The sequence below is a fragment of the Lathyrus oleraceus genome, chromosome 6, assembly GCF_024323335.1.
Source record: "Lathyrus oleraceus cultivar Zhongwan6 chromosome 6, CAAS_Psat_ZW6_1.0, whole genome shotgun sequence".
NCBI lineage: Eukaryota > Viridiplantae > Streptophyta > Magnoliopsida > Fabales > Fabaceae > Lathyrus > Lathyrus oleraceus.
The window spans coordinates 464,668,596-464,684,858 of record NC_066584.1 but is presented as its reverse complement, the minus strand read 5'-3'; the positions used below and the strand labels follow the sequence as shown (position 1 = coordinate 464,684,858).

General features: G+C 40.8%; 1 long non-coding RNA gene and 1 pseudogene across 1 annotated transcript; both read left to right on the top strand.

Annotated features, from left to right (window-relative positions):
* Positions 1–524: 524 nt before the first annotated feature.
* Positions 525–3,137, top strand: LOC127092928 (uncharacterized). The gene is made up of 4 exons (XR_007792330.1): positions 525–604; positions 715–843; positions 2,474–2,595; positions 3,003–3,137. It is a non-coding gene; the product is annotated as an uncharacterized LOC127092928 (long non-coding RNA).
* Positions 3,138–3,241: 104 nt separating this feature from the next.
* LOC127096260 (3-oxoacyl-[acyl-carrier-protein] synthase, mitochondrial-like) lies at positions 3,242–5,267 on the top strand (annotated as a pseudogene).
* Positions 5,268–16,263: the final 10,996 nt, after the last annotated feature.

The window sequence follows — 16,263 nt, the reverse complement described above, 5'->3', positions numbered from 1 at the left end:
CTAGATCGTATCTGAGTTGCAGAATGAGCCGTACGTTAGGCTGAATCTGATGACGAAAGGGGTACACTACGCCAAAAAGGATTTTTAACAGCGCATCTTAGACAGCGCTTTTAAAAGAAAGCGCTGTCTAAGGTTAAAATAAAAATAAAACACGTAAAATGTTCTAAAAAAATAATGAAAGCGCTGTCTAAGGGGGGGTCTTAGACAGCGCTTTTAGAAAGCGCTGTCTAAGACCCCCCCTTAGACAGCGCTTTTAGAAAGCGCTTTTAAATATAGACCTTAGTCAGCGCTTTTGAGGAAGCGCTGTTTAAAGTCTTTCAATTAAAAAAAAATTTAAAACCAAAAGTTCTGAGAGTGAGCGGGGAGGAGAAAAGAAGAAGAAGAGAAGAGAACCGCAAGTGTGAGAGTGAGCGGGAAGGAGAAAAGAAGAAGAAGAAAAAACCCGGGTTCAAACCGAATCAGAAACAACAACAACACAACGATGTCGTCTCCGTTCCACCGTCGATCTCAATCGGAAGGAATCGGAAGGAATCGAATCTAAGAAGGCTGTGTCCCCTGATAAACTCGCCCAATTGTGGACCGTTGATCCCAAACGAGCCAAGAGGTCCTTCTTTCTATAACCTAACGCACAATTTTGTCTAATGATACAATTTCCAATCTGGTTTTTGTATTGAAATTAGTTGCTGACTCTAATTTTCCCACCTCTCGCTACAGCACAAACTGCGACAAGGCTCGCCGACTCACAGCCGTTAAACTCCGACAGAGCGCCGCCGTTCACCTCCGTCAGAGAACACAAAGCCATTGCACTTCTCTATATCTATCTCCCTCTTCCTCAATGAAAAGGTAACTCACATACCCATTCATTTCTGCATTCTTGTTATAACTCCTTTTTTTCACTGTTTGACCGACGTTAATTTTTTGCTGGTAAAAGTTTAATGGTGATAAAATTTTGTTGATGACAAATTAATTGCTATTCTTCACTTGTTTCTTTTGATACTGTTGATGAGGATTATTTTTTTTTATCATAGGCTTGAGTTTGCAAACATGGTGTTTGTTGAAATGTCACAGTGACTTTGCTTATGTTGATTTTGAGTATAAATCGTTTATAGTTTTTGTAACATGTTTGAAAATATATATTGTTTGTTGAGAATGCATTATTTCTTGTTTGGTTGAATAAAAGTTCATCTTAACAAGCTCCGGCTCTGAGTCAAGGTGCTTCAAGGATTGGTTTATTATTGATGTGTAGGTAACATATGCTCAGTTTTAATTTGCAGAAGTTTATCCTTTAGTAGAAGGGATCCTGGAGTATAGAATATTTAAACCGAATAACGATATTTTATCATATGATAATGTTTCTTTAACAAATGAAAACGCTTGCTTTTGTTTAGGGATCATCTATTGAAGTTAGGTTTTATGAAGTGTAACTGTAAAATAGAGGACTCTTGCGGGTTTAATGAAAAAGGGAAGACTTGTTCAATTTAAACAAAAAAATTATTCTTTTGCCTATTAATAATGACATTCATTACTGCTATATTTTTCTCACTACACTGGCAATGTTGGCACCTTTTATGTCTTCAATATCATCATTAAATAAAGTTGTAATTTAAAAGTCAACAGAGAACATGACCCTTGGTACTCTGTTTCCCAGTTACATATGTTGTTTGTTTTGAGGGAAGTCCTTGGAATTTCCAAACTAGTCATATAGTTGCTTAGATTCTTAATAAAGTAGCTGGAGGAGATGCCACTCGATATTTTGCTGTTATTTCTTCTTTAATTTCAGTTCTTGATTTCTGTTCGAATTAATTTATTGTATGTAATTTCTGTTGATCATTTGAGCTTGTGTGAGTGGTTAGAAAAATTTATAGAAATAGCTTATGATATGTCTATAAGTTGTTTTCGAGTTATTGCAATAAGTTCTCTAGGATAACCTATGAAAACATTATAGTTTGTATGAAATAGCTTATTCATAAGTACTCAAAAGACAAGCGCTTAACTAAACTATTTAGCCAAGTATAACCTAACCTATGATGGATATCAGTGGTGATTTTTGTGCTCGCCGCAATGATAAATATTGGCCGACATTGTGGGTTTTTCCGCCATAATCTGCTATGGTGGCGTCACTAAGTAGCGGGTATGGCTGTATTTTTGCTCTCTGTCATGGACCACCATGGACAACACTTATATTATAAGTGCTTAACTAAGTTGTTCACTAAAATACATCTTAAGTTGTTTACCATATTGCATCCTTATGGTATTTGGTCTTTAATGTTACCAATATCAACATTTCCGGTGATGAAAAATTTATCAGCTCTAGCTTTGATAGCCTGCTGAGGGAAAGTATCTTTCTCTGTTTTGCATTTTCCTTCTTGTTTCTGTGATCTGACCCTTTGTTTTGAACATGAATGTAATCCAATGAGGCATATATTTACTTTTTATAAAGCAAAATAAAGGACATGTGTTTTGTTTCTTGTAGGTTACGAGGACGTGGATAGTATCTATGCATCTAATGAAGACTTTAAGAACATGAAAGAGAAAGAAAGGGTTAGAGGGACTCATCTGCTGGAATACTTTGTCAGTAGGTGTAATGAAATTGGGGTAATATTTTTTCTGCTCTACTTGTGATTTTAGAAATTGTTTGGATAAACTTCTCCATAAGCACTTATGATAAAAGAAATATTTAAAGAATCTTGTAAAAACTAAGGTTTTTAAACAAGAATTTCTCATAGAAGTTGAAATTAGCTATTGTATCTTAATTTTTTAGAAGCTGTTGTTTAACTTCTTCATAAACAGACAGATTCTTTACTGTCAAGAATCATTGACTGTTGGGTGAATATTGGACAACTCGTATTATTGGCCGTCAAGGAATATGACTTGTTTGATCTTCATCTGATGTACTGAGATTTATGACCGCTAGACCACATGACATGACTGTAGTGAATCTAAATCCTTCGTAAACATTTATAATATGCCTGCAGACAAGCTAAATACTTATATGCTTGTAGGTGTCCTGTCAAGCATGGATTAGGCAGGGCGACCCCAAAGATGTGATATTGAATGAGGTGAAACGGCTACGTCCAGATTTACTAGTTGTGGGAAGCAGAGGTCTTGGACCTTTCCAAAAGTATGTGCTTGGTCTCTTTTCAAATCATTGCACAATCTATATCCATATGCTTCTCTTCAATTTTACATTACTAGAATCTTACATAATCTCGTACTTGTTGTGGAATTTCGCGGTGTTTGAATTGTAGGTTTGGGTATGGTGACACCTCTGGGTTGTGGAGTGGATAAAACATGGAACCAATTGATTGATGGAAAATGTGGGATAAGAGCATTACGTTTGGAGGATCTCAAGATGAATAGTTTTGATTCAGAAACTCAGTTGACTACATTTGATCAATTGACTTCCAAAGTTGCCGCTGTTGTTCCCACCGGAACCAACAAGGGCGAATTCAATGAGGAACTTTGGCTTAATTCTAAGGTATAGCATTAATGTTAGAATAGGATTACAAATTGTCACTTTGTTTTGGTAAAGATTCTAGTTAGGCGTTTATAGCATAATCCCTATCATATATGTCTTGTGTATGAACTATGTTTATAACCAAAGATAAATGTCGGGCTGTTTTCATATAAGGTATAAGCTGTTTTTATATGCTATAGAGAGTTTATGGAAATAAGCTGAAAAGAGCTTACGAACATGTCAAGTGTTAGTTAATCTTATGTGGTATTGCTTTGGTTTTACGTATACATGCTGCATCTGAACAACTATTATGCTTATTGATGTCATTGTAGTATTGTGACATTTCCCTTAGGAACATCGATCAATGACAAGGTTTGTAGCATATGCTCTATGTGCTGCTGAGGAAGCTCTTAGAGATTCTAATTGGTTTCCCACTGAGCAGGAACACAAGGAAAGAACGGTATGCTATTTTTAATATGGTTGATTGATTACAACCAATTTTCGACAATTCCTTTGCACTGTATTTTAACTTCAAAAGTAACCAGGGGGTGTCTATTGGTGGGGGAATTGGAAGCGTTATAAGTTTTAACATATGTAAATCATGATATATCTCCTGGCAGAACAATTATAAGTTTTAACATATGTAAAAAAAAACATCTGAAAAATAAGGTACTAAAGCTGATTGCTGTTTTTGTTGCAGAGCTACTCACATATTTTTCTATGCTGACCTTTGTGATCATTATTAATCATGAATTGAACTTTTTCCCTATTCCTGAATACAGGGGCCAAATCATGCTGCAGTCACTGCTTGTGCTACTGGATCACATTCTATTGGTGATGCAATGAGAATGATTCAATTTGGGGATGCAGATGTTATGGTGACTGGAGGGACTGAGTCGAGCATTGATGCATTGTCAATTGCAGGATTCTGCAGGTAAATTGTAGCCACCATCCTGTGTTTTATGTTAGTGCCAACCACCATATTAGTTCTGTCCTTTGTTCCTCTGATGCTTTAAAACCTGATATTGGAAACTTGCAGGTCCCGGGCCTTGACTACAAAGTATAACTCATTGCCACAGGAAGCATCACGGCCATTTGACAGTGGCCGAGACGGGTTTGTGTGAGTATAACAACACTGCAGATTCGTTACTTATATTAATTAATTTGTTTTGCTTAGTTTTCATTTTCTGACTTCAAATTATTGGTTTGTTTGTCATGCTGCTTATATCCATGTTGTGTTCTTACTCAGGATAGGAGAAGGTTCTGGAGTCTTGGTCTTGGAGGTTAGTTAAAAAATTTATTGTGTATCTATCCCTCCAATTCCTCTTCAGTTATTTGTTTATAGTCTGGTCTTTCTTGTTTGTTTATATGTTTCCCCTATTGTTTAGGAACTTGAGCATGCTAAAAATCGAGGAGCCAAAATCTATGCAGAGATTCGTGGCTATGGGATGTCAGGTAATTTGTTGCAGGATATGCTAAATTTTCTCCCTAATCTTAGTTTTATATTAGATTGACTTCGTTTCATATGGATTTTGATTAGGGGATGCATATCACATTACTCAACCTCCTAGTGATGGGAGAGGTGCCATTCTGGCCATGACTCGTGCTTTAAGACAGGTTTTTTAATCATCCTATGTTGATTTGTATTTTCTACGTAGCATTAGAGGTTTTATGTTTGCTAAGCTGCCAACTTATCATGTATGCATGTTGTGACTATATTTTTCCTTTCTCCCCCACGTTTTATATATAGTATTATCCAACAAACTTCATACTCCAGATGTCATGTTTTGAGCGTGACAATGGTGTTGATTGAGATTCTCACATTGGATAGTGATTTAATTTGAACAATGGTTTATAAACCTGGAAAAAATGTGGTTTAAAACAAAAGTTTCAAAAAATTTCGTATACCTTAGACAGCGCTTTTGTAAAAAGCGCTGTCTAAGGGGGGGATTAGAAAGCGCTTTAGGCAAAAGCGCTGTCTAAGGGGGGGGGGGCTTAGACAGCGCTTTTTGAAAAGCGCTGTCTAAGCCCCCCCCCCCCCCTTAGACAGCGCTTTTGTCTTAAGCGCTGTCTAAGGTATACCTAAAAAAATTAAAATAGGGGGGCATAGACAGTGCTTTTTGAAAAGCGCTGTCTAAGCCCCCCCCCCCCCCTTAGACAGCGCTTTGGCCAAAAGCGCTGTCTAAGGTATACCTAAAAAAATTAAAATAGGAGGGTCTTAGAAAGCGCTTTTGGACAAAGCGCTGTCTAAGGGGGGGGGGCTTAGACAGCGCTTTTAAGATTTAAAAAAGCGCTGTCTAAACCTTTAGCAGCGGAGGTTTAGACAGCGCTTTAAAGCGCTGTCTAAGGCCAAAAAAAGCGCTGTCTAAGGTCTTGTTTGGCGTAGTGGTCGTACGTTAGACTACACTTCAGAAATGTACCGTATGTTAGGTAGGATCTGATGATGAAAGGGGTAGTCGTACGTTAGACTACACTTCAGAAATGTACCGTATGTTAGGTAGCATCTGAGGGGATGGACATCCGAACGGGTCGTACGTTAGACCGTCGCAGAATGAGTCGTCTGTTAGGCCGCATCTGATGATGAAAGCGGTAGTCGTACGCCAGACTACACTTCAGAAATGTACCGTATGTTAGGTAGCATCTGAAAAAGAAAGTAGTCGTACGCTAGACTACACCCCTGAATGTACCGTACGCTAGGCAGCATCTGAGGATTTGAAGGTCCAAATGGGTCGTACGTTAGACCGCATCTGATGATGAAAGCGGTAGTCGTACGCCAGACTACACTTCAGAAATGTACCGTACGTTAGGTAGCATCTGAGGGTTGTAAGATCCAAACGGGTCGTACGTTAGACCGCGTTGGGGTTGTTGAAGTTCAGAATGGATCGTACGTTAGACCGTATCCGAGTTGTAGAATGAGCCGTCCGTTAGGCTGCATCTGAAAAAGAAAGTAGTCGTACGCTAGACTACACCCCTGAATGTACCGTACGCTAGGCAGCATCTGAGGATTTGAAGGTCCAAATGGGTCGTACGTTAGACCGCATTGGAGTTGCTGAAGAAGTCATATGTTGGGCTGAATCAGAATGAACCGTACGTTAGGCTGTATCTGATAACCTGTATATGTTGTACTTGCAATAAATGTCTGGGATGGGCTTAGAGATGCCATCGTTAGGAGGATATCGAAGTGTTGTCAGAATGAATGTTCCCATGAACTGTATTTGAAATATGTATCTGAATCTTGAATGTGATTGATAAAGGTGTCTGTCTGAATGAACCTTCTACTTTGACTATATCAGGAGGATAATTAACCTGTTAAGAAAAAGTTAGCTTCATGCTATGTCATGATGTATGAGATGTTTCGTGTTATGCTAAAATAAATGCGAATGTTGTATGCATGCGTATGCTGTGAAATGATGTAATGAATGAGTTATGCGTATGAGAAGTTCTGCTTGGGGACTCTACTGGGGAAAATAAATCCCCATCTACTGATTTGAGACATTTGTGTCGATGACCCTTTCTCGGCTGGGGATGCTTGATTTCTGTCTGATGGTGGAAATATTCAACAGAGCCTGGCTGGGGATGGATGAGATGATCAATCTGTCTGGTGACGCCGACCTCTGTTGGGGAGTAACTGGCTGTGCCTGGGGATACTGCCATTTTCTGAGGAAAAAAAAAAGGCTTGCTGGGGAAGAGAATTGGTAGCGGATTCATTGGAAGCATGATTAGACCTTTTCCTTGATCCTGAAGTCGGGTAGTAATTGCTATTGCTATTCTATGCATGTATTTTTGGTAAACATCAGTCATATTCAAATGCACATATTAATTCAAATTAAATCAATGGACATTTACGCAACCAAAACAGAAAAGTAAAAACAAAAGCATCTTTTTTTTGAAAGAGGGTTGTATTGATTTTGAAAGGAGGCCTATAAATAGGCAATTTGTGTACAAGGAGACAGAAATCCTAGTAAGAGGAAATTGTCGAAAACAAAGAGAAAGCTATGTGGAAGAAGTCCTATTGATTTTAAGCCTACTACTGTCATTATGTCTTCGAGCATCTCATCCCTTGCTGTCGGATAGAAGTGATTGGCTTGGTCAGTCCCTCGAACTTGGATGAAAGTTGACTGAGAACGGGACATAGTCATACGCTTTAATCCCTAATTTTTGCCTGGACCGCCTTTTCAGGTTTTCAGTCCACCAGGATACCCTTTTTTGCCCAAGCCGCCTTTTCAGGTTTTCGACTTGCCGGGTGTACATTTTTTTTTATATATCCCTAATTTTTGCCCGAACCCTTTTGGTTCGCCGGGATGCCCTTACTTTTGCCTAGATACGTCGATCTAGCGGGTCTCTTTTATGCGTAGTATTTTTTAACTATGTCCGCGTTCACGGGATGTGGGAAGTCTTCACCATCCATTGTGGCGAGTATCATGGCTCCACCTGAGAATACCTTCTTAACTACAAATGGCCCTTCGTATGTGGGAGTCCATTTGCCTCTGGGGTCAGTTTGTGGTAGGATGATGCGTTTGATTACCAAGTCGCCAATTTGATACACTTGTCTCTTGACCTTTTTGTTGAATGCCCTGGTCATGCGCTTCTGATATATCTGCCCGTGACATACAGCCGCAAGTCTCTTCTCATCCATCAAATTTATCTGATCGAGTCGAGTCTGAATCCATTCGTCCTCATCTAAGCCCGCCTCTTTCATGATCCTTAGAGAGGGAATCTGAACTTCCACTGGTAAAACGGCTTCCATTCCGTAGACTAAAGAGAAAGGAGTTGCCCCTGTCGAAGTTCGCACGGAAGTACGATAACCATGAAGAGCAAATGGTAACATCTCATGCCAGTCTTTGTATGTTACCGTCATCTTTTGTATAATCTTCTTAATATTCTTATTAGCCGCTTCTACAGCGCCGTTCATCTTTGGCCGGTACGGAGAAGAGTTATGGTGTTTTATTTTGAACTGCGTGCAGAGTTCAGTAATCATCTTGTTGTTCAAATTAGTGCCATTGTCAGTGATAATTCTCTCAGGGACGCCGTATCGGCAGATGAGGCTGTTCTTGATGAATCGTGCCACCACATTCTTAGTAACAGAAGCAAATGAGGCTGCCTCCACCCACTTTGTGAAGTAATCAATAGCAACAAGGATGAAACGATGTCCATTAGAGGCGGTAGGTTTAATCTCGCCAATCATATCAATGCCCCACATTGCAAAGGGCCACGGCGCGGTCAACACGTTTAATGGAGCAGGAGGCACATGTACTTTATCCGCATAGATCTGGCACTTATGACAAGTTCTGGAGTGATGGTGGCAATCAGTTTCCATGGTAGACCAATAATACCCTGACCTCAGAATCTTCTTGGCCATTGTATGTCCACTAGAATGAGTCCCAAAGATACCGTCGTGCATGTCTTCCATAATCTTCTCTGATTCCTTTCTATCCACACAGCGAAGCAAAGTCGAATCATGGTTACGTTTGTACAATATTCCATTACTCAAAAAGAATTTAGCGGAGAACTTCCTCAGAAATTTCCTGTCTTTGATGGATGTCCCTTCAGGGTATTCCTGAGCTTCTAAATATCTCTTTATCTCGTGGAACCAAGGCTTCTCTTCTACTTCATCAGCGTTAAGTTCATAACAATATGCTGGTTCGTCTAGTCGTTCAATGGTAATCCGGGGAGCTTCATTGTCCCATCTGACTCTGAACATAGATGACATGGTAGCCAATGCGTCTGCCAACTGGTTCTCCTCTCGGGGAATATGTTCGAATGTGATCTCTTCAAAGTATGGGATTAATGTCAACACCTGCTCTCGATAGGGGATGAGGTTCGGATGTTTAGTGTCCCATTCTCCTTTGACCTGACTGATTACTAAGGCTGAGTCTCCATACACCCTCAAAAACTTGATTCTCAGGTCTATAGCAGCTCTGAGTCCCAAAATACATGCTTCATACTCAGCCATATTGTTGGTACACTCAAAACATAGTCTAGCGGTGAAAGGCGTATGGCCACCCTTGGGGGAAATGATCACGACGCCAATACCGTTGCCCAATGCGTTAGACGATCCATCAAAAACCATAGTCCATCGGGATCCCACTTCGGGTCCTTCATTCGGTCCAGGTTCTTCATAATCAGTAACAAGCATGACATCCTCATCTGGGAACTCAAAATTCATAGACTGATAATCATTCACGGCCTAATGAGCCAAATGATCAGCTAGCACGCTTCCTTTGATTGCTTTTTGGGTGGTATACTGGATATCATACTCTGTTAAAATCATCTGCCATCTTGCTATTCTTCCGGAGAGGGCGGGTTTCTCAAATATGTATTTGATAGGATCCATCTTAGAAATCAACAAAGTGGTGTGATTCAACATATACTGTCTTAGTCGGCGAGCAGCCCAGGCCAAAGCACAGCAAGTTTTCTCGAGCAGTGAGTATCTTGTTTCACAGTCGGTAAACTTTTTGCTAAGGTAGTATATGGCATACTCTTTTCGACCGGACTCGTCATGTTGTCCCAACACGCACCCCATTGAGTTTTCTAAAACGGTTAAATACATGATTAGAGGTCTTCCCTCAACTGGTGGCACCAGAATTGGAGGTTCTTGGAGGTACTTCTTGATTTTGTCGAAAGCTTCTTGACATTCATCATTCCATATTATCTCTTGATTTTTTCTCAATAACTTGAAGATGGGTTTGCAAGTAGCGGTCAAATGGGAAATAAATCGGGCAATGTAATTCAAACGTCCCAAGAAACCTCTGACTTCTTTATCCGTACGGGGAACTGGCATCTCTTGAATAGCTCTCACCTTGGCTGGGTCGACCTCAATACCTTTACCACTGACAATAAAGCCCAAGAGTTTACCAGATCTTACTCCAAAGGTGCATTTGTTCGGGTTCAATCTCAACTTGTATTTCTTCAGCCTCTCAAACAGTTTGTATAAATGATCGAGATGTTCTTCTTCAGTATGAGACCTGGCTATCATATCGTCCACATATACTTCTATTTCATGATGGATCATGTCATGGAACAAAACCACCATAGCACGCTGGTACGTTGCTCCTGCGTTCTTTAAACCAAACGGCATTACTTTATAACAGAAGGTGCCCCATTGCGTCACAAACGTAGTCTTCTCCATGTCCTCAGGTGCCATTTTGATCTGGTTATAACCCGAGAATCCATCCATGAAGGAGAATACCTTGTGTTGAGCGGTGTTGTCTACCAGAACATCAATGTGTGGCAGTGGGAAATCATCCTTGGGACTCGCTCTATTCAAATCTCTGTAATCCACACACATTCGCACCTTACCATCCTTCTTTGGCACTGGTACCACATTAGCAACCCATTGAGGATAAGAAGTAACCGCCAGAAAACCAGCATCGAATTGTTTCATGACTTCGGCCTTGATTTTCTCGGACATTTCAGGACGCATGCGACGAACCTTTTGCTTAACAGGATGACAATCTTCCTTCGTCGGCAAACGATGCACTACTATATCGGTATCCAGCCCTGGCATGTCTTCGTAAGACCAAGCAAAAATCTCCACATAGTCATGTAGCATTTGAATCAATCTTCTTTTGACACTGATTTCCAAGCCTGCTCCTATTTTGACTTCTCTCTTGTCCACCTCGGTACCCAGATTTACAGTCTCAACTGACTCCTCATGCGGCTGTATAGTCCTTTCTTCTTGTAGTAACATTCTGGCAAGTTCTTCAGGTACTTCACAATCTTCCTCACTTCCATCTTCGGCTCGGTAGATCGGATTTTCAAAGTCATAATGAACAGTAGTAGAACTATTATCAACAGGATCCAGAGTGGATAGGGATCTGCAATTCGTTACGTGCGTGTGTGTAAGAAAACATAGCTCGTTTGAAAGATAATAGGAAAGACAAAGAGCGCAATATTTGAATGCAAAACGTCCATTGATTTATTGAATATAAATATGCTCATGAAAATGACAAAACCCTTAACAAATTAGCTATTGTGCCTCGGGCATAGACACAATGCTTTAAGAAGTTTGATTGTAAAAGAAAATTAAAATTTGCAATTCTAGAATAAACAATAACAATTACTCCTGACTAAAGGAAATCGGGATAATGTCTTCAGTCTTCCAATTGTTGAGTCCGTCACCAATTGTTGGGAAAATCCAGCTATCCAAGTCGCAATCACTATCAGCATCTTCCATAGCATTAATCTGATTTTTGACTATCTTTCCAGAGTTAAACCCCAGGCCAGCTTTATCAGACTTGTACGGTACATTGATCAGTTGACCCCAACCAGCACGATCACCATTTTCAATCGCGGCTTGAGCATCTTTCAGAGAGATCATGACAGGGGGAGCACGAACAACCTTGGGCACAAGGGGAGTTGGCTTAAGGACAGGACTGGGTGGAGGAACCACTTCAAATGACTGAGAAGGAGTCTCAAAGAATTCACCATCCATCTCGACGTATTTGAAGGCTTGCACACTACTGACAATATACTCTTCTTCTCCACATACAGTGACAACCATGCCTGCTATTGGATACTTCAGCTTTTGATGAAGCGACGAAGCTACCGCACCTGCCCCATGGATCCAAGGGCGCCCCAACAAGCAGGAGTAGGCGGGACGAATGTCCATCACGTGAAAGGTAGTGTTGAAGACTTGAGGTCCTATCTTGATAGGGAGAACCACTTCACCATAGACAACACTCTTCGCACCATCGTAAGCACGCACCACAACATCACTAGGTTTCAGTTCAATGCCTTTGTAGTCAAATTTATCGAGTACAGCTTTCGGGAGCACATTCAAGGAAGAGCCGTTGTCGATCAACACGTGAGCCAGGGTGATCCCCTCACACTCGATGGAGATATGCAGAGCTTTATTGTGATTCTTTCCTGCTGGCGTCAGGTCAGCATCGGAAAAGCCTAGGCCATTGTCAACAGTCAAATTAGCAACATAATGTTCGAATTGATCGACGGATGTTTCTTGAGGCACATGAGCGGTCTTCAAGAATTTCATCAATGCATTGGCATGGGATTCAGAGGATAATAACAAGGACAACATTGAGATTTTAGACGGAGTATGCCCCAATTGTTCCACTACATCAAAATCGCTCTTACGGATGATTTTCAGCATCTCTTCCATTTCCTGTTTGGCAACATCTTCAGAAGTAACTTCGACCGATGTCTCTGACTGAGGAGGATTGACTGGTCTTTTTCCTCGAATTTCGGGAGCGGGAGGTGAGATTTCTGGGGAGTAGATCCTTCCACTTCGAGTAACTTTACTAGTCCCCACAATATCATTAGGATTAGCAGAACTACCAACTTGCTTTATGCCATGGATGTAAACGTCGCCTCCATAGTTCCACGGAATAGCTTTGCTGGAGGAATATGGCACGGGGCCAGGTGCGGTAATAATCAGGGGAGCCACTTTGGGCTCAGCGGTAATCTTCACAGGCACTCTAGTAGCGGTAATCTTCACTGGAGCTTTGGACCTAGCAATCACAGATACCTCTTCAATAGAGTTGTCCACCTTAGGAACCCTTTCAAATAGAATTGTACGATCATCCATCAGCCGTTGAATGCCGTTCTTCAACTTCAAACAATCATTGGGTCGGAGTACACAGAGATCGCAATCTTCAGCACAACCTGGAAATAAACCAGCTTGCAATAAATTCTTCTTAACGATCAGGAGAGGAGATGCTAAATCAGCAACGTCAGTAACGTGAGAATTGTCGTCCACAACATTAACATTCTGGTCATGATTAGGCATAGGTGCTGTGATGACATTGGGGGTCGCCGGAGGATCAAATTCAATTTCTCCAGCGTCGATCATATCCTGAATCTTGTTCTTCAACAACCAGCAATCATTCGTATCATGCCCGGGGCTATCGGAGTGATAGGCACACCTGGCGTTGGGATTATAACGAGGAGAAGTAGTGTTGGGATTTGCAGGAGGGCCTCTGAGGGTAATCAAATTGGCCTTTAACATACTCTGCAGTGCTTGGGTTAAAGTCATATTGATCTTGGTAAACTGTCTTCTCGACCTGTCTTGTCTGTGTTGGAAGTTCTGAGATGGCGGTGCGGCAATTGTAACTGCCCCAACAGTATGGTCACGATTCTTCTTGTTATGCTTCCTCTCACTGTACACAGCATTTGATTCACTCTTTCCCTGATAGGACTTTTTGGTGCTTGCAGAAGTAGCTGCCTGTATCTTTCCACTTCGAATGCCGCTTTCAACCCGTTCACCTGTCAAGATAAGTTCAGTGAAACCTGACGAGGAACTTCCCAGTAGATGGCTGTAGAATGGGCCAGTCAGTGTACCCATGAACATGTCCACTAACTCTCGATCAGTCATAGGGGGTTTGACTCTGCCAGCCAAATCTCTCCACTTTTGAGCATATTCTTTGAAACTTTCTTTAGAGCCCATAGTCATATTTTGTAGCTGTAGCCGAGTAGGCGCTAACTCAGAGTTATACTGGTAGTGCTTGTAGAAAGTTGTTGCTAAATCAGTCCATGTGCGGATGTTAGAGCTCTCAAGCTGATAATACCACTCTAACTGTGTGCCAGACAGACTCTCTTGGAAGAAATGGATCCACAGTTTCTTATCAGTAGTGTGTGGCTGAATCTTTCTCACATAAGCCCTTAGATGCATCTGAGGACAAGAGGCACCATCATACTTAGTGAAAATGGGAACCTTGAATTTGCGGGGAATGACCACATCAGAGACCAGACCCAAGTTTTCGAAATCCAGACCGGGCACTTTCTGCCCCTCCATAGCTAGCATACGTTCTTCCAGCAACTTGTACTTATCATCCTTCGGAGAGTACTGTTCATGTTCATAATCTTCGTCGTCGTCCTCAGAATTGACGAGATTAGGATTCTCATCTTCCGAATCATTCTCGGTCTCTTCTTCTGAATCCTTCGGAATTCTAATCTTGACTCCTGTAACCTGTCCCTTAAGCCTTCTCCCCGGGTTGATGTAACCCACAGGTTTCTGGTCCTTCTTCTTCTCCATCAAAAGAGCTTTCAGTTCTTCCTGCCCCTTAGATAAGCTCAGCATCATTTCCTGGAATTGAGCATTCTGGGCCTGGAGATCTTTGACAGTTTGTTCGAGAGCCATTGTTCAATCTGTTTGAATCTGCTGGAATCTGTTTGATAGGAAAATCGTGAGAACACTGATCCTTTAGAATACCTGTTATGCGATGCAATGCAATGTATGAAATGTTTTCAAGGACTTTCGGGATTTAACTTTGCATAAACTAACAAAAAGAGCTTTTTTTTTCTTTTCTCTTTTGTTTTTGCTTTTGTTTTTGTTTTTTCTGTTTTTTTTTTTTAGCAGAGTTAAATCCCTAAATCCTTGAAATGGTTAGTACAATGCCATGATGTTATGATGTTATGTTGTCATGATGTCATGTTGTTAGATAAATAACAAGCACAAGCAAGTCACACAACAATCATTCCTAGGTTTTAAGGCTTGCGTGAGTTCCATAGGTAAATACCCTCCCCACTGAAGTTTGGTTGGTTCAACCTGTCTTAGAATAGTAACCGGGTTCTAGAAGGATCTCAAATCATTGACCTTTCCTTAAGTCCACTTCAGTGCAACACCAAGTGGTTGACCGAAGCTTCCCTAAAGTCCAATCTCAAAGAGTGTAGTATCGAGTCTCAACCAACTCCAGTCGGAACCGAAGCCAGTTATCTCACTACTTTCTAATGGCCAGGATGAGTCAATTAGGGTTCTAAAGGTCTGGTTAATGCTTTTATGACACCACGCGAATGCCAAATATTTCCTCAACTAACATGAGGAACATCAGGACATCCAAAGTGCCACATTAACCGTAGCCATCATTTTGACCATTCCAGTATACGCCGGACAGTCGCGATGAACTCTTGCTACTTACCTAAGGTACACTAGATCCGGGTGTAGGATCTTTCACTCAAGCATAACATACCCAAGCAATCCCTTAAAAGTAAATCAGACAATTTTAAATAAGTGATCTTGTTTTTAAGGTAACCTCTCTTTTTAAATATTTATTCCCCAGTGGAGTCGCCAGTTCTGTCATACGGTGAACTGGACTTTTTGTGGTTTTAATCGCAATGTCGCGGTTAGCAAGAGTCGCCACCGACTTTTCTTTTATCCAATAAGGAAAGGTGGAAAAGAACAGGAAAGACCTTAATTTAGATTTTGGGTTCGGGAGGTACATTATACAAAGGGAAGGTGTTAGCACCCTTTGTATCCATGGTTATCCATGGGCTCTTAATTGCTCGATCACTTATATTATTTTTGTCTAAAAAAGTGTTTGTGAATTGTTTGGAAAATTGTTTTGAAAAGAGAATTTAACTTTGTAATGATTCTTGTATGAATGTATACAAAGTGGTTATCCCGTTTTAGTTTTGAAAATTGTTTAGAAAAATATAACTCGGTAATGATTCTAGTATGAATGTATACCAAGTGGTGATTTTCTAAAGGCATTTTGAAAGGTGTGAGGTGCAAAAAAAATGTTTTAAGTTGTGAGCCAGCAATTAAGAGTTATACCGACCCAAGGTCTTTACGGGCATTTCCTATCCTTATGAGGGTAAAACTGTCCTTATTATTGAGAAATAAGTAGTTTTATCCTTTGGATGTAAAAGGGTCATCGTAGGGTCATCGATTGGTCATTGAAGGCAACAGTTATGAGGATACCTTAGCATTCGAAGGGACTATCATCATTTAACCGTAGGCAACATCGGAGGGTCATCGAGGGACAAAGTTGTATATTCGAAGGCAACATCCGAGGGACTATAATTTATTTTATGATGATTTAACCGAAGGGTCTTTGCTAAGGGTATCCCCA